Raw genomic sequence first — 24576 nt, 5'->3', positions numbered from 1 at the left:
TCCCTCCAGCGTGTCCTGGGTCTTCCCCTGGGCCTCCTCCCGGTGGGACGTGCCCGGAACACCTCACCAGGGAGGCATCCAGGAGGCATCCTGACCAGATGCCCGAGCCACCTCAACTGGCTCCTCTGGACGTGGAGGAGCAGCGGCTCTACTCTGAGTCCTCCCCGGATGACTGAGCTCCTCACCCTATCTCTAAGGGAGAGCCCAGACACACTACGGAGAAAACTCATTTCAGCCGCTTGTATCCGGGATCTCGTTCTTTCGGTCACGACCCAAAGCTCGTGACCATAGATGAGGGTAGGAACGTAGATCGACCGGTAAATCGAGAGCTTCTCCTTTTGGCTCAGCTCTCTCTTCACCACAACGGACCGGTACAGCGCCCGCTTCACAGCAGACGCTGCACCAATCTGCCTGTCGATCTCCCGCTCCATCCTCCCCTCATTCGTGAACAAGACCCCAAGATAAGTAGAGCATAGGAACTAAATGCTGCTTCTCCGTGTTTAGTTCTGGTTCTAGGTATAGGCTGGAGCCAGAAGACCTTAGTGGTCTGGAGGGTTGATACACTGATAACAAGTCTGTGATTTATTTAGGTGCTAAGCCATTCAGGGATTTATAGACTAACAGAAGGATTTTGAAGTCTTTCTTAGTCTTAGTGAGGACACGGGCAGCAACATTCTGGATCAGCTGCAGCTGTCTGATCCACTTTTTAGGCAAACCTGTGAAAACACCGTTGCAGTAATCTATTCTACTAAACATAAACTCATGAATTAGTTTTTCCAGATCCTTCTGAGACATTAGTCCTTTAATCCTGGAAATGTTCCTCAGGTGACAGAAAGCCGATCTTGTAATTGTCTTTAGGTGGGGCACTTAGAGGGCACGAAGAGAGATATAAAACCAGCAACCCACTGGTTACAGGATGAAGTCCAACCTCTTGAGGCACTGATGCTCCCAAACCATGCTTTAATGTATTTAATTTTAAATTGCATATATTTTATCGCCAAACCCTGGGTCTTTATGCATGGAGTTTGCATGTTCTCCCTGTGCATGCGTGGGTTCTCTCCGGGTACTCCGGCTTCCTCCCACAGTCCAAAAAACACGACTGTTAGGTTAATTGGTCTCTCTAAATTGTTCTGTGAGTGTGTGCATGAATAGTTGTTTGTCCTGTCTGTCTATGTGCTGCCCTACGACAGACTGGCGACCTGTCCAGGGTGTACCCCGCCACTCGCCCAGTGAACACTGGAGATAGGCATCAGCAACCCCCACGACCCCATGAGAGATTAAGCGGGTCAGAAAATGGATTGATGGATGGATATTTTATTGCTGAAAAAAAAAATAGAGTGTTTGAACAACCCATGCTTAGACTCCACCATACTTAGTAAAACGCTACTCTTACTTTCAGGAAGAAAACACAACCTAAAGAAACCTCCAGTATTTCCAATAAATACATTCAGAAAACTCCTACATAACAGCTTATTATATGATAAACCCATAGAAGAGGTAATAGGTGAGTAGCTCTGCAGGAAATGAGCACCACAGAAACAAGTTTTATTTAAAATATTAAATACAATCACATCTGACATTGGCTCGAGGTATTTGTTGAGATCTGTGTTTGCTATAAATGTAGTTGTTTTTGGAATGAACTTGCGCATCCTAATTCACACTAATTTCCGGTTGGTGGCGGTAATGTACCAAGCTGTTCATTTGCAACCGCCATGAAAACATCAAGACAACGAAGAAGAGGACCCATAACATATTTTAGAATTATTTAGAATGTAATAAATATACTCAAGAAAGAGAGATGTTGTGTAGAGAATTAGGCAGGAATAAAAATAAATTAGAAACAAGGTAATTGTTTGAGAGGTCATCTGGGGAAGTAGCTTTTGGGAGTATTTTTAGTTTTCTAAGAAGAACGGGTGTTTAGAGAGAATCTAATAGATTGTCTGATCCATACTCCATTCTGGAAGGTGGCGGTAATGCACCTGTAAGTTGTTTGCCAACCGCCATTAAAAAAAGAGAAGAAGAAGAAGAAGAAGAAGAAGAAGAAGACCCACCCAACGGCAAATGGTGGTGGAAAAGCCGTGCTCGCTATTCCGAGGAGACCAGCTGTTCAACAGACTTCATCTTCGCAGCAGAGGAAAGGTCAGACCAAAAGTTGGGTATGAAAAACTTTCCAGACAACTGTTATTTTATTTGATGATTAAAGGTGATGTAAATATTTGTGTTTTAATTCACGTCGTATAAAAAAGCCGAATTACCAGTTAGCTTAGGCAGTTACAAAAAACTGTATTTATGTATTTAAAAAGTTGTGGCTAAAATTATAACTTTTTTATTTTATGTTTTTTTTTGCTTACTGAAAGTACGATAGGAGTGTGGTTTGCAGTAGTATGGCGTTGTACAGACATTTTTTTGAAGGGGTGTTGCTAACTGGCTAGAGCAGGATGTATCGGGTGGCATATTAAGACTTGCCACTGCTTTTCCGGGCTTAGTCACTATTTGTAAAATTCAATGGCATAGCACAATCTTTATCGGCTTCGAGGTACTGTGGCTGGAGTGGTTGTCTTATCAATTTCTCACATGCCAATCACTGCGACACACTCGCGCTCTCTACCTGATATGTACCATCGGCTTCTTTGCGCATGCGCAAACAGAATAACTTCCAGGTCGCCGTTGAATGTGCTTTATTAGTTTGAAAAGGACCAGAAAGTATTCCCATCATTTCCTACAGAATTCTATTGTCCCCAGAGAGCTCACAGTCTGCGCACAGCACGCCCAATTATGTGGGAGCTGTAACTTTGTGTTTTTTTTTATCAGTAGAGCACACAGAGAACCGACTTTAGCCTAACAACGGCGTTAGGCTATTACTTCTTCTGCGCTGAGACCTCAGCAGGGCAAAAACAAAACAAAGCACCAATCTCCACCTAGTGGTCGGAGGCATTGATGCACCATACTTCACTGGAGCCTTCACACTCCAGCCCGGGGGGTGAATTTTTAATGTCATAATTTTAACATTACGCTAGGTTAGTGTTCACATTTATTTTCATTTTGGTTTAGTAAAGTATTAGTGAATTAAACAGAAATAGCAGCTGTAGATATTCTCAGGTGTCTATATTTTCAACCCTGGATCTGTTTGGGTTTTCTGCTCCACAGCATGTTAGTGAAAACAAATGTCTCAACATTCAGGGAGAGGCTTTGGTCCTTAAGGCAGCCATTAACTCCTTTTACTTTATCAATTTGCAGTTAATTGTTAATACAATGATACTAGTATCAATATAATGCATAACTAACAGCTAAAAAAATGTTTTTAATACCAGAGATTTAATTTGAGATCAAATTGAAAATAATCTATTCTAAATCCTGAGAATTGGAATCAAATTTATTCTTGAAATTTGAATCAACATTCCCTACTGACTTCCAAAGAGCCCATAATGTTTTGGATAGATCTCAATCAGGCTTTGCACATCTTTCATAAAGCAGGCCTGCTTCATGATCGTCATGATATCAACACCATGCTTTGGTTAAGCAGTAAACAACTTATAACTCATTCATAAGTGTTTATGAATTAAGAGTGGGCAAGAAAAACTGTTTCTTGCCAAATAGTGAACCTAATTAGTTCAACTATGTAATCATTCCAGAATTGCTTATATTAAACATTTCAGGCTAAGATACTGCCTTGTAAGTAAAACCAGTCAGTTTTGTCTCTTTTTAAGTCATGCTAAATCTTATTTGTGTGCAACTTTCTCTGCCAGGGAGTAACAAGAGGAGGGTGGAAACCCAGATGATGATGATCTTCTGGAATGACTGGCTGATGGAGGCGGATGGTATGTCATAACTACTGTATGAAAGACTTAAAGGAGCTTTAAGTAACTTAATGGTTAAAACCCAAACAACACATACACTATGCCTTTCACGGAGACTAGCCATTAACTCAACAGTTGATTGGTGCTGTAAAACTGCACTGAATTTTTACTTCCACAATACAGGTATAAGATGTTTTATTCTGTTCTAAATCTGGTCTGCTTCTTTTGCTGGTTTCCATGTTTGCAGGCTGCTGCTCTTTCGCCAAAATAAAATACCAAATGCTGCGCACTATTTTGGGAATTCTCAAATGATTGGCTCAGGAACCAGGAAGTAAGTACAAGCTACAGTCTGAACCAAAGTAGTTCTGGATCGTACCTCTAGGTTTGAAAAGAGAAAAAAAATGTACTAAGAGGGAATGTTACTTCCATCCCGGATGACAAATGAGAATGATTTATTTATTTAACTGTAAATGTCTTACTAATAGTTATATACGTTGCGTTTTGCATTAGACAGTGTATCTCCCTTAAAAAAGAAGGTGATTATTCACAGGAAGCTGGCTCCCTGGTTTAATTTAGAGCTGCGTTCTTTTTGGGGAAAAAATGTTAGGAAATTGAAGAGAAAATGGAGCGCCACACACCATGAGGAATCCTACCTGATCTAGAAAAACAGTCTACTGTTGTATAAACAGACCCTTCACTGAGTTAGAGCAGCATATATTTAATCATTAATTGAGGGGATTAAAAAATAATCCTAGATTTGTCTTCATTAAAGTTGCCAAACTTACAGAGTCATAGCTCTGTCAATCCATCCATTCCCTTAACTCTTAGCAGTAATCACTTTATGGGATTCTTCATAAATAAAATTGATTCCATTAAAAATAAAATCATTGGCATCCTCCCAAACATGATTACCTTGTCCTCAGTAAGTGAAGCAGCGTTGGAGGAATCTTTAGAACCTGTGTGGTGTTTGAACTGTTTAGAATTTTAGCTTCATCTAAACCTTCTACCTGTAAAGTGCAGACCAAAAGTTTGGACACACCTTCTCATTCAAAGAGTTCTCTTTATTTTCATGACTATGGAAATTGAAGATTCACATTAAAGGCATCAAAACTACAAATTAACACATGTAGAAATATATACTTAACAAAAAATGTGAAAAAACACAAAATATGTCTTATATTCTAGGTTCTTAAAGTAGCCACCCTTTGCTTTGATTACTGCTTCGCACACTCTTGGCATTCTCTTGATGAGCTTCAAGAGGTAGTCACCTGAAATGGTCTTCCTACAGTCTTGAATGAGTTCCCAGAGATGCTTAGCAATTGTTGGCCCTTTTGCCTTCACTCTGCGTTCCAGCTCAACCCAAACCATCTCCATTGGGTTCAGGTCTGGTGATTGTGGAGACCAGGTCATCTGGCGCAGCACGCCATCACTCTCCTTCTTGGTCAAATAGCCCTTACACAGCCTGGAGGTGTGTTTGGGGTCATGTTGTTGAAAAATAAATGATGGTCTAACTAAACGCAAACCGAATGGAATAGCATGCCACTGCAAGATGCTGTGGTAGCCATGCTGGTTCAGTATGCCTTCAATTTTGAATAAATCCCCAACAGCGTCACCAGCAAAGCACCCCCACACCATCACACCTCCTCCTCCATGCTTCACAGTGGGAACCAGGCATGTAGAGTCCATCCGTTCACCTTTTCTGCGTCGCACAAAGACACGATGGTTGGAACCAAAGATCTCATATTTGGACTCATCAGACTGGTCTAATGTCCATTCCTTGTGTTATTTAGCCAAAGCAAGTCTCTTTTACTTGTTGCCTGTCCTTATCAGTGGTTTCCTAGCAGCTATTTTACCATGAAGGCCTGATTCACACAGTCTCTTACCAGTTGTTCTAGAGATATGTGCTGCTAGAACTCTGTGTGGCATTGACCAGGGGTCCGTTCTTCGTCAGTCGCTAACTCAGTTGGCTGGATTTGATTGTTGACGATTTGGCATGATCTTGGATTGTTTGGTTCTTCGAAACTCATCTCGGACTTGTTGTCATAGCAACATGTGCGCCAGCTTAAACCTGCTCGAGAGCAGGCTTATTTCATGTAAACAGGATTAGATTGCAGCTTTATAAGCAGAGGAGATGGGAAGTCTGTCGTAGCCATGTCCATTTTTTACGACAGCAACCTGTTGCAGAAGGTGCAAGAATAATTTTGAGCTTTTGGAATTAATCGCGTATTGCGCAATAGACAGGATCCTTTAGCGCAGCGCGACAGTGTAATTGTAGAGAGATTTTTCTTGGTGGCTGTTATAAACAGACAAACACATCATTTAACAGTGGCTTTTAAAGAGGAAAGTGTTGGTGGAGCCATAAATCTAAAATATTTAAGTTATTTGTATGATGGTTTGCTTTTTATTTTTATCTTATTCAGTAAGAAGATTTGTTCAGGCCATATTTTTATGAAGTTTAGTTTTACTTTAAAAGGTTTATCTCAGATAACTCAATCCAGCCATACTAATCATAAACAACAGGTGTGTTCGAAGAACCCAATTAGCCAGATCATGATTAGCCGGATGAAATCATGTTGGATGTGTCATTTGATCTCGGATGTTTTAAGCAACGTACGAAGAACGGGGCCCTCTAATCTGAGCTGCTGTTAACCTGCGATTTCTGAGGCTGGTGACTCGGATGAACTTATCCTCCACAGCAGAGGCGACTCTTGGTCTTCCTTTCCTGGGGCGCTCCTCATGTGAGCCAGTTTCTTTGTAGCGCTTGATGGTTTTTGCAACTGCATTTGGGGACACTTTCAAAGTTTTCCCAATTTTTCGGACTGACTGACCTTCATTTCTTAAAGTAATGATGGCCACTCCTTTTTCTTTACTTAGCTGCTTTTTTCTTGCCATAATACAAATTCTAACAGTCTATTCAGTAGGACTATCAGCTGTGTGTCCACCTGACTTCTGCACAACACAACTGATGGTCCGAACCCCATTTATAAGGCAAGAAATCCCACTTATAAAACCTGACAGGGGACACCTGTGAAGTGAAAACTATTTCAGGTGACTACCTCTTGAAGCTCATCAAGAGAATGCCAAGAGTGTGCGAAGCAGTAATCAAAGCAAAAGGGTGGCAACTTTAAGAACCTAGAATATAAGACATATTTTCAGTTGTTTCACACTTCAAGTATATAATTCCACATGTGTTAATTCATAGTTTCGATGCCTTCAGTGTGAATCTACAATTTCCATAGTCATGAAAATAAAGAAAACTCTTTGAATGATAAGGTGTGTCCAAAATGTTGGTCTGTACTGTATGTTAGACCCAATCCCAACCAAGTTGTTTAAGGAGGTATTCCCTTTGATCAGTGGCCCTATTTTGGACATGATTAATCTATCCTTGGTGAATGGATATGTACCACAGGCTTTTAAAATAGCTGTTATTAAACCTTTACTTAAGAAACCATCTCTTGATCAAGATGAGTTAGTAAATTACAGACCTATATCTAATCTTCTCTTTTTGTCTAAAATTCTTGAGAAAGTAGTTGCTAATCAACTATGTAAACATTTACAAAGCAATGACCTACTTGAGGAGTTTCAGTCAGGCTTAGAGCTCATCATAGCACTGAAACAGCTCTGGTGAAGGTCACTAATGATATTCTCATGGCCTCAGATAATGGACTTGTGTCTGTACTTGTCCTGTTAGATCTCAGTGCTGCATTTGATACAGTTGATCACAATATTCTCCTACAAAGACTTGAGCATACTGTAGGGATTAAGGGGAAAGCATTAGGCTGGTTTAAATCTTATCTGTCGGACAGATTCCAGTTTGTTCATGTTAATAATAAATCTTTTTCAAACTCTAGGGTCACTTGAGGAGTACCACAGGAACAGAAGTTGTAGGAGCCATAAATGTATTATGTTTATTTGTCACATGGTGAATGGTTGCTATGGTGATGTGTAGCGTGCATGTCATGTGACACATTTGGTGAAGGGGGCTGGTTGCTTCAAAATAGGCGTGCTTACCTGTACCAGGTTTGACAGGAGAGAGGGGAGCGGGGTAGCCGTAATTTTTTGTTGACCGTTTAGCCGTGCTAAGATGAACTACAGATCATGTACCATATAGACCTATTTCCAATTGAGTGTAAACAACGTTGAAGGTCGCTGAATAATAAATTATTCACTATATAATCCTGGATTCAGTGCGCTTCTCTTCTCAAGCGACGGCAGCGCGTCAGACAAACAGGACCCTACCTTTCCCTCTCAAGCGACTAGGCTGATTCTTTTTGGAGTCGCAACAGAAGTTGTAATCTTTGGACCAGAGTCCACAAAAAAATAAACTTCTTAATCACTCAATCTGGATGGCATTAACTTGGCCTCTAGTTGTAAAGTAGAAAAATTGGTGTTATTTTCGACCAAGACATGTCATTTAAATCCCATATTAAACAGGTCTCCAGAGTTTCCTTTTTTCACCTCAGGAATATCGCCAGAATTAGAAACATTCTGTCCAGGAGTGATGCTGAAAAACTAGTCCATACATTTGTTACTTAAAGGCTGGACTATTGTAATTCTTTACTATTAGGAAGTCGACAAAATGCAGTAATTTTACAACTTTTATGTGCAGTTTTCTCTCAAATGTCTTCCACAGGGAACACGGCCGGTGAGACTGGGACAAATTTGAATTTCTTGCATGGACAACATCCCACCGCTTGGCTTTTCTACCTCTCCAATGATTTAATTCTTGCATAGCGAGGACGGGTGATCCTGCGACTGCCTGTTCACCCTACATACAACCTCTTTGTCGGATACATGGGAGTGTGGCATCTTGCAGTCCCCTATATTTGGTTTAATCTGAATATATAGCTATTGACAAGCTGAGCAGTAAAAGTTAGGGTTTATACAGTTTTGGTGTTTTTCTTACCAGATGCTGTATCATCATTCCTGTGTTCATATCACTTTGAAATGTTTTGTTGGTCAATTTCAAAGTAAACAAACCATTGCAAACTTTTGAAAATTGTCTTCATTTTTTTTTATATGAATGTGAAACATTTTTACAAAGTATGATGAGTTATTGGTATGGATTGTTGAAAATCCCTTTTTAAATGCAAAACTCTGAGTTCTAAAATTAAATACAAGACGCATGGTGGTGCTCATTTTAATAGCTTTGAAACTCAACTTTGCAGCAAAAGGAGGCGTTGGTGTCAAGGACTCTTATTTTGAAATCTCAGTTGAACCGAAAGTAGCGTGTACGTGTTTTATCATGACCGCATCGATCAGTAAGTGAAGAACCAAGGTGTTTGTCTGAGCTAATTGGGAACAATCAGGGAGTTATTACTGTTGTGACATTAAAGATTAAAAAATAAAGGTAGCCGCACAGGCTGACGGCAGCAGGAACCCGCCCAACTGTAAAAGCAGTGCATGACGACGTCAGGTGACAACTTGGCCCGATAACGGGGACAACAGGTAGCAACTACAGGTATAACAGCACAGGGAGATGACGGTGAAGACGACAGAGGAGACAACAGGTGTAACAGCAGAGGAGACGACAGGTAGCAACGACAGGTGTAACAGCAGAGGAGACGACAGATATAACAGCACATGGAAATAACGGTGAAGACGACAGGTTGTAACGACAGATATAACAGTAGAGGAAACGACAGCAAACCGAGATCACGTGATGACACGTTCAACAACAAGGTCAAACAACAAAGTGAAGAAGAAATGCCATGCACTTGATCCCTCATGTAGACACAATACATATGCTCACAGCATATGGACACGACATATGCAGCTTCTATTACATAAGCACGATACATATACACCTTACATAGACACATACATGAACACATCAGACGACGCATAAACATAATTTATGCAGCTTCCATTACATAAGCAGGATACATACACACCTTACATAGACACATACATGGACACATGAACACGTCAGAAGACGCATAAACATATTTTTGGCACTAATGGAACCCCATAGTGAACGTCTATGTTCCCAGTGTATATGTTTTAAGTATTCAGATAGAAAGATATAGATGGAGCTTACATATACTTGTAAAATATATATAGAGATTAACTGTGAGAAATTGGCAGCCAGATTGGCTTTTGATCGATGTGCATATATAGATTTTGAAGTATTCTAAATAAATAGGTGTGTGTTTATATATAAGTATATGTCCAGATTATATATATATATATATATATATATATATATATATATATATATATATATATATACATCTATCTATCTATCTATCTATCTATCTATCTCTCTCTCTCTCTCTCTCTCTCTCTATATATATATATATATATATATATATATATATATATATATATATATATATATATATGTGTGTGTGTGTGTGCGTATGTGTTATAAAAATCCTTTGGTTAAATCTAAACTTTGTGGTCTTCATTATTTCATACAACCTTGTAAACCTTTTAAGATCTGGTATAGACACAGATTAGCAACAGACTTTTTGGGGGAGTATTAAAGAGATAAAATTACTGATATGAGAAAAAAGTCATAAGAGAATAAAGTAAAAAAAAAAAAGACAAAAGTTATGGGAAAACGTCATATTATGACAATTAAGAGGGAACATTTCCAAAATAGTCACAGTTTGCATAACTATCTTAGTCCTGCAGTAATAGGGCCAGGTTAGATTCTTATAATTATTTTTATTCTTTTTACGAGAATAAAGTGAGGATAATAAAACCAAAGGAATACGAAAATAAACTTGTAATATTACAAAAACAAAAATATTATGAATATAAAGTATATTCTGAGATTTAAGTCCCTCTGATACTGTTTAAGTGACTGAGTCTAACAGCAGATTTGCCACATTCAACATGGCGGACGATCTGACGCATCCACAGTATAGGCAGAGCCCACCCAACGAGGCATCTAGTATATAATGTTTATGGCTAGCAAGTTTGGTCGAAGGAAAAAATGTGGCAGGAGAAGCAGCGGTGATTATCTGATTGCAGTTTTGAGTCTTCAAGAGTCACCACACACAGACGCTGTCACAGGTGTTGTGTTAACTCACCTCTGAACCCGAAACAGAGTTGGATGCATCTCACTTTGACTTTCCATGTTGCTTAATTATTCAAACTCCTCTTTTCAGTTCAAAGTGAATTCAGCATTTTAATTAAAAATCAAGTCCCATGGTCTGGAGGAGGAGTGAAGAAGCACAGAATCCAAGATACCTGAAGTCCAGTGTGAACTTTCCACAGTCGGCGATGTCTGCTGGTGTTGGTCCACTGAGTTTTATCAAGTCCAAACTCAGAGCAACCATCTACCAGGAAATTATAGAGCGCTTCATGCTTCCTTCTGCTGACATCCTGTATGAAGATGCTGATTTTACTTTCCAGCTGGTCTTACCTGTCCACGATGCCAGACTCGGAGAATCCATGGGTTTAGGTGAGACATCCATGCCATGCTGTACTGATACAGTAATTATTGCAGGAGAACCTTCCACCACGTATTGAGCACTTCTACAACCAACATTTCTGTCACAAAAGTTTGTTTTGTCTTGGCCTTGTGTCTTATTTTACTTGTGATTATTTATACCAACAGAATGTTGGTAAAAATAATCAGAATCACCAAAATTTAGTAATTAGGAAATGTGACTATGCAACAAACCTTTAAAATTCATGAGTTTCCTTTTTAAATGGAATTGCTGAAATATATTTACTCTGTCATGTTATAGTAATTATTGAGATGCATGTTTCCTTAACAAGTCTTTCTTAAGTCCTGCTTTCTTCTGCAAATTTGTGCTTTGCAGGTTATTAAACATCAATTTAAAGTCCCTTTTCCAGGCGTTATTTTGTCAGGTCGTTGCAAGAAATGCAAAGTTCAGTGCAACTGCTGCACTACAATAAGAAGGCATCCTACTGTGCATGGCAGTCCATGATTGGATTCTGGTGACAGATTTTTGATGGGAGAAATGTCTTTCCGCTGAAATCCTTTACAATCAATACATAAAAAATAATTTGTCTTAACTCATGGAGTTTACTTAGGCCTGCTAAGACGGTGATGCTTAGCATTGTGGCACATTAAAGCAGGAAAAGCACCGTTGGGTTAAAAACAAGCGCCTTTCAATGAGGCGTTTGAGTTGCAGGGGCTTGGTCAGCCGGCTCAGGGGCAACATTCAAAGAGAACACTTGTTAGATACAGGCCACCAAAGAGGAGACTTTCTCCTGCTGTCGTTTTACTTTTGCTAAAACACAACCAAATTCAGGTGAACGTCTTTGCAGTGTGGCCGCCTCTGTGAAAGGCACGTTAAGGCAAATTTAAATAGCACCATTCATACACCGGCCAATCAAAAATGTTTTTCACTCATAGAAACACATAAAAACTAAACGCTGCCTCTTCTTGTTTAGTCCTGGTCCTGGGAGCGCTGAGTAAACATATCTCTGATGACCTGGGGGGTCTGCAGGTTCAGACTTGTCCAGCCTCTCAGATGTTGGCCCAGGACGAATTAATTGCTCTGCAGATTTAGAAATCAATCCTTTAACAAACAGAAAGCCTGAGCAGTGATTTAAAGGCTGGCATGATATCCTCTATTGTCCTGGAATCGCATTATCTGTGTTCCATTGATGAGGGCTTCTTTCATGCTCGTGCTTAACTCAGGGTTGATTGGATGATTTTAGTTACCTGATCGATATCACCTGTTGTGAAAAAACGCTGCGTTTGACAGAGTGAGGTAGAACTACGCATAGTATCTGCTTTCTACTCAGGGTAGGGGCGCCATTCTTTCTGAAATGTGGCCCGGGTAACTAAACTCAGCGTCCAATCAGCCCTGAGTTAAGAGTGAGCCCGAGCATGAAAGAAGCCCTCATCGGTGCAACGCAGATAACGAGATCCAACATGGCAACGGCAGGAAATAAGAAGCCTCGATTCGCACATTTCTCACCAGTGGAATCACGAGACGACATATGGAGAATATCAAGACATTATTAACTAAAACAAACAATGGTGTTGCTGCGGAAAAGAAGTTAGCAGCAGAGAATTGCTGAAAAAGTCGACGCATGATAATATGAGTGTTTTTTGATGGAGAATAAAAGCTGTTCTCATACTACACTCGTTCAACACCCAAACAACAAAAAGGGGATATGTGTTCACATTGGTTACATATCCAGGTGCAACCTGACACACAAAAAGGAGGCAGCAGCAAATCAAGATGAAATTATAAAAATGCAGTTTTAATCGGGTAAGGTCCTGTTGCTATTGTTATTTTAACCCATAACCAACTAGAACAGTCCTTGGCTACTTTCAACACGCAGCTAATGATGGGATGGTAGTTACTGAAATGACTGCGATGTTCATCTATTTGCTAGTGGTATGACACTAATCCATCTAAAAAAGTAGTTGATTTTATTAGAGGTGTGTAATTTGTGCCAACCTCACTTTTACATTAATCAGTCTATATATGATATATATTAAACATTTTAGTTGAAGTAAAGGTTGTGTTCTTTAAGTGAAGAAACCTGATGTGGCTTTAACAGTCTTATCTTTGTCTTTGCAGGTGTGGATGGTCTACTGACTCTGTCTCAATGCTTCTGTCTCAATTTTCCTCCATGCAGTGGCGTCTTAATGCCCCACAGGTGTTTTTTAATAATACATTAAACTGTATTTTTTATATCTTTCATTATAAGCTGTTGATGAAGACCCCTTGTCTGCTGCCACAGAGAGGGAGCAGACACACATGCTTACTGGTCTGGTCCTTAAAAGTCTAATCTACAGTTTTACTTTTCTACATGTTTGAGTGTGCAGCAGAGTGATAGTTGGACCTTTAGCCCCTAAAAGAACAATGCTGGACATTTAGGTGAAGACGGTCCTTTCACTTCTGGAGCACAACTTGCCTGTTAGAAGTTCAATACCATAAAAAACAGCAGATATGCAACTGGAATTAAATTATCTGTTGCTAAAGCCCCAATTCTACTGAAGGAAACCTAGAAACATGTGCAATCAAAAAGGAATACCAAAAAATTGAGCTGTAGAATACACAACTTGAAATAATACTGCTGGAGCATTTGTTAAATGTGGGTGAGGTGTTCACAGGGGCGGGTGATTTTATTTGAAGAAAACATTAACAACTGCTGTATTTTCGCTCGCAGGCAATAAAGTAAACGTCATGAAATTCAGGTGGGAAGTGATGGGTAAATCAGCCTATCCAGGTTCAGATCTGGGTAAGGGGTCAGGAAATTGCACTGACAGGGGTACTTTCTGAAGGTAACCATTGTACTCTCCTAGGAAAAGAAAAGGATACAGTTTTAATCTGCAATAGCAGTACTCTATATATATGTAGCTTTCTCAAACTGAAAAGGCCAGGGTATGCAGGAATTTACCCCAGAACTTACTCTGGATTTCCACTACCCCTGCTTTGTGAAGTGGGGCCCAGGAGACAGAGACCCTCTGCAGGGACAAGCTGGATACTGGAGATGCTGAGTGCTGCAGAGATCTCATGCAGGATGACAGAGGCCTTATCAGAGTCCAGTGAACAGGCCTGGACCATGCACAGGGGGTCAGAACAGAGCAGACAAATCTGAGGACTTAGGCAAGGCTCCTTAGTCGTGGTACAAATCCAGGTCGATGTCCAGAAATCAAAAGGTTAGTAGATGTCCAACAAGGGCAAGGCAAGGACTCCCAGGGAACGACAACAAGGTCCATGGCATGGTAAGCAGGTATGAAAGGTCAGCTGCACATCTACTCAGAAACTTTCTGCTGTCCTTAATAGCCTAATAGCTTAATAGCAGGCTCGCAGGTGCGATGCACCTGCTCGATTAAAACGGAGCAGGGATGTGTAGATGGATGAAGACAGCAGACAGGCCAGAGAGTGACAGACCTGTGAAGACACAGGTCTGAATAAAAACGTAAAACATTTTTCTGTGTCCTGGTTTAACAGGAAACCTTTTTATTCTAGCAATGCTTTTAGGATGATAGTTGTCTGATTTAGGTTTAGATAAGCACATGTTATGCCACTTTCCTGCATGGAGCAAGGGGTTCTCTCAAGGGTTGCAAGGCCATTTCAAAACAGTTTTAAGTCCTTGTGCTTGAAGTCCACTCACATTCTGCAAAAGGGATTATTCACAACGGAGCAAAACAAAACAAAATGATGTTTACCCAAACTACAATTCCTCCCGGGGGTCGCAGCAAATTCACTTATCAGACTGGGCATATCGTTGCTTTATCCTGTGTTACCTGCTAATTCTCCTTCTGCTTATCTTCTTGTCTCACCTGCTCTGCGTTCTACTGATCTCTGGTGGAGTTCCTCTAATTTACCAAACCGTCACATCTCTCAGCTCATCTAATCTCCTTATACACTTCGCTTCAAGTAATAAATGAACTGCTGTTTCCCTGGGCCCTGGAAGACTTTGCTGGACTTCTTTGTAACTCCTCTGAGAGCCGTAAAAGGACCCCCAGTCAGTCGTCAGCTGCAAACGGACCTCACGTGGTTTTCCGGCCTTGTTGGGAGGTAAACGGGGGATCTTACTCTGGATCAGCCGTTTACCTCCCACCCCGAGGTTCCTGGTTCTCCTTCAGCTTCTCAGCATCCACACCTACAAAGATGCAAAAAAGAAAAAATCAAAAAAATCAAACTCATTACTGCAAAGTTCTTCCAAAACAAACAACTACTTCACCTATCCAGAATATCCTTTGAGTCGCATCCATTCTGCTGTCTCCTTTAGCAAGAGCCTCCTTCAAACATTTTAAACGACAAAATCTGAGGTTTTTGGTTTACAAAACTGGCATTCTAACCCTAGAGCTTAATCTGAGGCGCTACACGCCTGATTTAGCCAGTCGACTCAGCAGAAAGCCTCTTCTCTCTATAACAAATATGGCGTCATGACTTTGATGCACAAAGTTGAATTTTGAATGAACCACAAGGTTTCTTTAGCAACGTTGGATGGATAAATTAATCCAAAGTAGAAAGGTTTGGCCCTATTTGTCAGCAGAACGTTTGGAGGAAACTAAAATCAACATATTCGCAAACATGCCTCATAAACGATGAAGCATGGTGGTGGAGAGATGGTGATTTGGGCTTGTTTTACATAACCATGCAGTCACTCAACCATCTATCATCTATGCACACCAAAGCATTCTGAATTCAAATGTGAGGCCATCTACAGCTGTGGCTTCTGCAAAATTAGGCAATTAACAGGCCAACCATGCCAAGCACAACAGTAAATCTACACAAACAGCTGAAAATAAAACAAATGAATATGCTTCATCTGCCCAATAAAAGGCCTGATTGAACCTGACGCAAAGAGAGCTGTGCAGAAAGGAAGGTTCCTAAACCTCAATTGACACAAATGACTATTAAAAGCTATCGCTTCCAGACTGTAAATCTACAAGCTGACTCCTGAGATGAACTTGACAAACACTGCTTTTATGTTCAGGTTTGATTTTTGTATCTTTCCTTAAATTAGATCAAAATCAGAGCTTCTTCCTATTTTTCTTTTAAATTTGAGAGTATATCTATCTATCTATCTATCTATCTATCTATCTATCTATCTATCTATCTATCTATCTATCTATCTATCTATCTATCTATCTATCTATCTATCTATCTATCTATCTATATATATATATAAAAATAAGAGATAAAACCATATTTTTAATATCCTAATAAAATAAAACACACTTGAATGAAGGTCTGCTTTCTTTTCCCATGTCTGCATATGATCAGGGAACACACAATAGGAAGCAGAGTAAAAAAAAAAAATGCAGCAGTAATATTGGATCCAGAAATTTGACGACTTGCCACAGACAAGTCAACAAGAGGTTTAAAGATCTAATTTAAAGGCTGCACTTACACAGCAAAGCGCCGACCCCCCCGGCTCTGGGTATAAATTACGTAGCTTGCTCAAGAGATTGTCACAATGTTGAATAGAGACAGAAGAATTTTTTGAGAGGTTTCCATGTGCAAACACAGATTGGTGCCACGTGGCCTAGAGGTTTAAGCGTACGCATTCAAGTTCGCATTCAATGTGTAGCACCAGTTTAGTTTTGTTAAGTGCTTAAAGACTTTAAATGCATCCAACAAGTAACTGTCAGAGGCCTGAGAGCATCTAAAAGAGCTTCAGAATCTAAATAATAGCAGAACAGTAAAAAGATCTGGAAGGTCTTCAAGCCCCCCTCACCGATTATAAACTATGCACATCAGTCCAGAAGGTGTACCAACAAATGCTGCCCCCCCCCCCCCCCCCCCTCCTGTCCTAGCTGGGCAAACACTCAGCCAGCTGAGTAGAAAATTAGTTTGTTGTTTGTTTGTTTTTTACCACCAGGTATTGCCAAGAATGGATGTAAACTGCAAAGTAATGTCAAATCCATTCTGCAACTTTTGGGAGATCTATTTCTCCCAATTATACAGTTGATCACAGCTGAAAGTTTGACACGCTTGCTCAGAATGAGGCTTACTACTTGGAGTGTGTTACTATGTCGGAGAAATATTCCTTCATTCTTGATACATTTTCTCCTTTTTTAGAGCATTCAAAAAGTAGCTATTCTGTTCGGCTTCAACTCCAGACGCAGTGAGAAGACTTGGAGGACATTCAGGGTAAAAACCAAAAGGATTGGATCTTTTCAGAAAGTTTTGAATTTTTGCAATGTGGTAAAAAAAGAAACTCTTGACAGAAATCGGCACGGCCAGCTTCACTGATGTAACTCATCCAAGGATTATGAACCAATAAAGTTCTCTTAAGTTGGACATGTGGTTTAGGTTCTGGAAAGACTAAAGAATAACACCACCTATTTTTAATATTTTAGCAGTGGTTCGTGGACCGTATGTAGAGTCCAAAAGAACTCTTGAGACGTTATCCGACGTAAGCTTCAATCAGAATATGGTTCTTTGCTCCGCTGGAAGCATTCAGACCTCTGCTGAGAACGCAGAAAACAGTAAATGCAGTCAGATAAATTACGGAGAATGGATTTGTGGCTTCATTTACATCCTCTCCCACCGTGCTGCATTTGTACGAGATGAACTAGAGAAACCTCCATCCCCTGTGAGTAGCCTCCTGTGACGGTTGTTAGCGTGGAGTTAATTATCAAAAATCAGGGCACCCTCGGGGACTTGGAAGTTGAGCCAACTCGAGGTCAAGATATCATAAATTCAGTTACTGTTCCCAGTCGTATCCTGAGCTATTTATCCTGCTTTTCAATGTGCATCATGTTTCTCTGAGATAAAATGTAACACATGACCCATATCTAGCATTTAAAACGTTAAAAGAAATATAAGTTATGAAGTAAAGAAAATATGTTGTTTTGGACAAATGCCATCAGCTTTTCCTCCCTTTTCTCTTTCTGAATCACAGAATAACCCATTTTAAAGTCGTTCTCTCGGTGAGGCTGACCCAGACAGAGAGGGGAGATCACTTGGTCTTTGAGTGATTCTCAGCGGCATCCTAAACAAAAAAACGCGACATCCTTCCACGCAATAAAAACAGTAACAAAGCCGACCGGTTTAGTCTTCAAGCCACAGGCCTTCAGACTGTTCTTCAAGGATATTACAAAAAGGCTTTAGGATGGTGCATTTAATCCTGGAGTAATGTTGACCTACTAAAACAAACTCCCAACCTATATTTGTAGGTCACGTCTTATGCTGTTTGTGAAAGCAGGGCATGTTAGCAACGCTGCTTCAGGTGTGTCAGCCCTTTTGCTGAAATGAATGTCATTTACAATTTTCATGCGACTTTAAAAAGTGCATGTTACTAAATTATGGGGAGACTTATTCGTCTCTGTATCTTTAGCTCCACGGAGGAGTCGCCAAAGCGGTCTCTCTGTCTCACCCCATCCCCAGCATCCTTCTGTCACACCTGTCCTCTGTCATCATTTTACGTTTTGACCGATTGCTTCAACTTCAGGAAACACTCAGAAGTAGTCAATTAAAGGTTTCCACATCCATTTATCCTTTGGCTACAATCGCTTATCTGCGTAGAGTAAGGGGGCATTGGCGGGGCAAATTGGATACCAGTTAACATATTTTTAGCCTGTGGGAGGAAGCCGGATCGAACGGATCCACGCATGGGGAGAACAGAAAGGCCCTGGTCAGGATCCAAACCCCACAACCTTCTTGCTCCCCCCTTTCCATTCAATAAATGGACTAGTCACTAGTCCATCTCATTATGTAAAAGATCCTTGAAATGCAGCGTTTTTGTGCCTTTTGAAGCCTTTTTTTCTGGTTAGCCTCACTGATTAGTGGTTTTCTTAAGGCTACACAGATGATCAGTCCCAATCCCTTGAGTTCCCTTCGCATTGTGTGCGTGGAAATGCTCTTACTTTGACTATTAAACATAACCCGGAGTTCTACTTTTGTTTTGCTTCGATTTGATTTCACCAAACGTTTAAGTGATCGCCAATCACAATCATTCAGGATTTTTCCTCGAAAGCGATGGGTCCCCACCATCCTTCCAGCTTTTAATCATGTGTTGGACAGTTCCCAACCCAATCTTGGTAGTTTCTGCAACCTCCTTAGATGTTTTCTCTGCGTGATGTACGCCAATGATTTGACGTGCTTCTGAAACAGACTGACATCTTTTCCACGACCCATTCCACATGGTTGTTTAAGAAATGAGAAGCAACTCGTTGCACCAGTTGGGGTTAAATAGCTTGTTGCCGGGTGAAACATAATCGCACATGCAGTAATTATCCAATGGGAGGCTGGTACCTATTTGCTTAGTTAAATCCAGGTGTATCTCTATTGTATTCCGTTTAATCACTACCCACTCCACCATAAACTGAGTCAAAAACAAAAAGATGACAGTAAAAATGGTTGTTGGGTGTTATGGGGCACTGAAGCTGCTCAAGTACACGCGCAGAGAGGGACGGACTTGCGGTCTGTCCGGCCCTGAATCACTGTTCAGTCCAGAGCCGACAGCCTGTCTCGGTCACTAGTAGAACAGGGCTACAATAGGGGACCTGGCCAATTTCAGACCAGCCGCAGAGACAGTGGCAGACATAGCCATTTACGGGCCCCAGGCAAACCTTTGTGAGGGGGCCCTCTTTCATGTCTGAGCTGAGTGTGACAGGTTCTGCAGGGCTTCATGCTGTAAAACTGTGAACCAGACAGTAGCACAACTTGTTCCTGTAGTTCCTACCCCTGGCCGCTACAGCTAAAGAATCAGAAACATGAGCCTGCAGCGTTCAACAACAAATTTGCATATTCACCTGGAGGGAGCTGTCAATCAACGAGCGTCCGCACCAACGTGCACATTACAAAATGTTTGACGCGCCTCAGTCAGCAACACGGCTGCACCATACAGGAGGCGTGGCTTTAAGCTACTTTAAGGAGGGCAGGGGAGTCATGGTGTCTTACTCACTCAGTCTTAGCGAGGACGCAGGCAGCAGCGTTCTGGATCAGCTGTGGCTGTCTGATTGATGTTTTTTGGCCAGACCTGTGAAGACACCATTGCAGTGATCAATGTGACCAAAAGATCTCGATGGGACATCAGTCCTTTAATCCTGGAAATGTTCTTCAGGTGATAGAAAGCTGACTTTGTAACCGTCTTTATGTGTCCTTGGAGGTTCAGGTCTGAGTCCATCACAACACCCAGATTTTGGGCCTGATCACTAGTTTGTAGTTGTAATAACTGAAGCTGCGTGTTGACTCTAGTTCGTCACGCGGCGGCAACATCATTCTGCGGGGATGCTTTTCTTCAGCTGGGACAGGAAAGCCGAACAGATTTGAAAACCCACAGCAGAAGGCTTAAGACTGCAGTGGAGGATCACCAGCAGGACCACCACAGTTTTAGATGATGTCTGTTTAGATCATGGCATTTACTGTCACAATCCACTAGCTAATGTTTTGATTTTCATCTGTTTTTATTTTGATCATCTTCTTATTAGGTATTGTCCAATTTAGTTCTCTTCTGTGTTCATTGTTGGTAGTTTACTCTCATTGGTTCTCTTTGCTCCCCACTGGATCCTTCCATCAACCTCATGCCACCCTGTTGCCCTGTGACACCTCTGCTTCCTGTCTTGTCTCCTCTTACGAGACAGTTTTCTCTTCCATTAAAACAGCCAAGCCTGATTTCTGGTCTGACCCAAAACACAAGACGTGCACATGTTAGAAGGGTTCCATCGGTGTCGAGGCCAAAATCCCACTGAGATCTGTGGCAAGAGTTGAAGAGTAAGGTTCACAGAAACACCCTGTTGAATCTGAAAGAGTTCGAACTGTGTTGCAAAGAGCATTGGGCAAAAGATTTTAGCTTGGTAGAGACATACGTACCCCAAAAGATTTGCAGCTTTGGTTGCAAAACACTATGCAAAACATGGACTGAGAGGAATTTACAACAAATGCATTCCACACAGAATTAGTTTTTTTGGTAAATAATTTTAGAAGCCAACTATTCACCATGGATATCAAATAAAATCCCAATAAAACATGTCTAATGTGATTAAATGTGAAAATGTTTAAAGGGTATAAATGTGTTTGCATGACACTGTTGAGAAAACCTATTAAAACCTATTATTGAATAATTTTAATACGTATACAACTTGGACACATGACTAATCAGAAGGAGTCAAATATTCTGGCTGGGATGGGGAACCAGATAGTCACTTCTTTGTGATTCCATTTATTACTTTTATGTAATAAAATTCTTCCAGATTTTTCTGTAAATGGATTTGATTCAATGGACAGGGGACTTGTCCAGGCAGTAACCCTTGTCCAATGATGGCTAGGAACAAGCACTAGCCTACCTGTAGCCATGCCAGGTTAGACGGGCTTAGACAATGGGTGGGTGGATGGTCCTTGTCTATGCCTATAAAGATTAAAGTACCAAAGACTGGAAACACTTTGCATCTTTGAGAATGAGCAAACTAACAAACTCAACAGATCAGATAATCCCACTGCTCAAAAACAGTAAAGGAACTGCTACATAAAACACACAAGATCTCATTTGAAAAAAAGAAAATCCTGCAGGATATTCACACGGATATGGAATGGGTAATGTGTTAGGAACAAAAGGAGGCTACATTATTTAATCAAAAATGAAAATGAACTGAGATACCGTGGCAGCCTAGTCCCAATTGCTGAAATCTCATAGTGGCAGCTAAAAACAGTCCTCATCAGGTTGTATGGCCCCCATGTCCTTGTATGCAAGCCTGAAAACTTCAGGGCTCCTAATGAGATGATTGATGGTGTTCCGGGATATTCCTCCCAGATCCTGACCAGGGCATCACTGAGCTCCTGGATAGCCTGAGGTGCAACATAGTGCTGTTGGACGGACCTAAACATGCCATACCAGAGATGTTCTGTTGGATTTTGGTCAGGGGAGTGTGGAGGTTAGTCAATGGTATCAGTTCCTTCACCCTCCAGGATCTGTCTGCATACTTTTGCCACATCAAGCCGGGCATTATCATGCTCCAGGAGGAACCCAGGACCCACTGAACCAGAGAAGGCTCTAAAAACGGGTCTAAGGACTTCTTGTTGATACCTAATGGCAGTCAGGGTGCCATCACTCATCCTGTACATCTCTGTGTCCCTCAGGTTTACCACAGCTTCTCGACCCTATGAGGTCCTGTGATAGATGTGAGAGTGAACCGGCTCTTATCTGGGAAAAGAACAGAGCACCAGAGCTGAACCTGCCAATTCTACTGTTCTCTGCTAAATGCCAGCTGAGCTCCATGGTGTGAGGCAGTGAACACGGGACTTAGTAGAGAACATTAGGCATCCTCATTAAGTCTGTTTTCACCAGTCCTTCCACAAAGGAGCAGACACCGGTCCTGATGACGGGTTAAGGACCTCCAGCCCTGTCCAGCTCTCCCAGATTAACCGTCTGTCTCCAGGAATCCCCTCCATCCTCTTGAGACTGTGCTGGGAGACACAGCAAACCTCCTGGTAATGACAGGTGTTGATGTATCATCCTGGTGGAGTTGGAGCAACTGTGCAACCTCTGTAGGCTCCATCGCCTCATGCTACCCGTAGTGACACCAAACCTGGTCAAAGGCAAAAATACTGTAAAGCAGTCAAAACCAAATTGAGGAGGGAAAAATATGTCTGTGTCCTCCACCTGCAAAACCATGTTGTGCCTTTTTTTTACCTGTTGTAATCTTTATTAACACCAAAAACTGCAGACACTGATTAAGAACCTCTTCTACTGACCGGATCAGATCAAATTTCCACAAGTTTAACTAACTTGATATTAAAAGCTGATTAAAAACGGTTCCTATCATTTTTTTTTTTTGGAGCAATATATTTTTCCTCCAGAGTAAATGTTTATTTGGGAGAATGTCTTTCCACTAATCTGAGATAAGCAGTGCCATAGAAACCACATGCACTATAGTTTTCAATGAACCCATCACATTTTCATAGTACCAAGGCCTTGGCATCATTCCCCCCCCCCCCCCCCCCCCCACAGGCTGATCACGCTCTATAATCTGAACACCACGCTTGCTGTCGTCTGCCTGCCTTATCATGATTGTTCACTCTAACATTTCCTGGTGACAACAGAGTTAACTGGAGCGAGCAGTCCCTGTGTCTGCAAGACAAACACCACTCAGTCTGTTGACCACGTCTGCGTTTTTCAAGCTGCCTCACTCGGCCATTGGACGCTAAATGCGTTCAATTGGCTTCACGCGATTAGCGCGTGTCAACATTGAAATACTGCAAGCCGGTCGACCGCTTTCCATCCCTGCCATGGTTACAGTGCAGCCTGCATGTGCAGAATGCACGCATGTTTTATTCTTTCATCATCAGGAAAAAAAATAGTTTTTTTTTAAAGCCTGTTTTATGCAAAACCACTAATGAAACGTGATTATTTCTACTTAGCAGCTCTTTTAAAAACGCAGCTTGATTCAGAATATCATTTTTGAACCTTACAGTTGTTTTCTCTTGTTAGTCCTCCACCAAAGGAAAGCGTTTGCTTCCCCATCAGCATGCGGGTCAGATAGCCGGCTCCAGCGGCCAAGACTCGGCGGGCAATTGTCCGTGATGTTTGGCTGCCTGTGTGGATGCACAAACCCAAAGGCGAGGTGGCTGTTGTCATACCGTGGAGCCGCTGGTCTGAGGGGTGGAGAGTGTTTCCTAAGGGCCAGCTGCCACATTCTCACTGAGGTCTGCAGCTGGTTCGAACTGGTTCCGTCGCAAGTGTTTCATAGAGCTGCGTTTGGTGGAAAATAAAAAATAAATAAAAAAACATTCCTAATTTTCCTCCAGGGGCTCAGGTGTGTGAGTGAAGTCGTTGTGAAGATGCCAGGCTTTTTAGGACGGGCTGTTATTGATTTCATTATGCTCATGGGTCCAATAGCTCAAGGTACATTGAGCAATACCTGTCTTCCATTAAGAGGGCTTACCCCCCCTCCTCCTCTTCTTCCCTCTAAACCCTCGCCCCCCCCCCCCCCAGCCCAGCACTCTCCACCCTTCATTGACCAATCAGCACCCAGGCTTTTAGCAGCGGTCTTGTGGGCAGCAGTGGGTAAACAGTGTCTGCCTCTCTGTTTGTCAGTGAAAGTTACCCAATCATTTATCAGCAGTCAGTAAGCATCTAGACAGCTGGGATCTGTTCAGGCACTAGGAATTAGGGATCTTATTTTTTCCAAAATAAGATCCCCCACCCTCTCCTTTTTTGTGCCCCCCCACCCCCCCACCCGCCTGTTCCTCTCTGTCTGATCCCAGAACAGAAGCTTATGGTGCAACGTTGCCCTCCTGGAGGTTCACTCCTCTACAGCTGCAGCCACAGAGGTGAAATACCCCCACCGCTTGGTCCCCGCCTCCCTTCCTCCCACTTTTGCTCTGGGGATGCCACTCCCCCAGCTGTACTGTACATTCACTTTAGGGGCAAG

General features: G+C 41.6%; 1 long non-coding RNA gene across 3 annotated transcripts; it reads left to right on the top strand.

The window, feature by feature from the left end:
• Positions 1-2129: 2129 nt before the first annotated feature.
• LOC118557309 lies at positions 2130-8791 on the top strand. 3 transcript variants are annotated; one of them, XR_004927790.1, is made up of 4 exons: positions 2130-2151; positions 3747-3818; positions 4045-4128; positions 8431-8791. It is a non-coding gene; the product is annotated as an uncharacterized LOC118557309 (long non-coding RNA). The 3 variants fall into 3 exon arrangements; XR_004927789.1 differs by having other exon boundaries at positions 2137-2156; XR_004927791.1 differs by lacking the exon at positions 2130-2151 and adding an exon at positions 2981-3017.
• Positions 8792-24576: the final 15785 nt, after the last annotated feature.

Source organism: Fundulus heteroclitus, chromosome 23 (genome assembly GCF_011125445.2).
Source record: "Fundulus heteroclitus isolate FHET01 chromosome 23, MU-UCD_Fhet_4.1, whole genome shotgun sequence".
NCBI lineage: Eukaryota > Metazoa > Chordata > Actinopteri > Cyprinodontiformes > Fundulidae > Fundulus > Fundulus heteroclitus.
The sequence above is the reverse complement of the archived record's forward strand: the minus strand, read 5'-3'. Positions and strand labels throughout refer to the sequence as shown.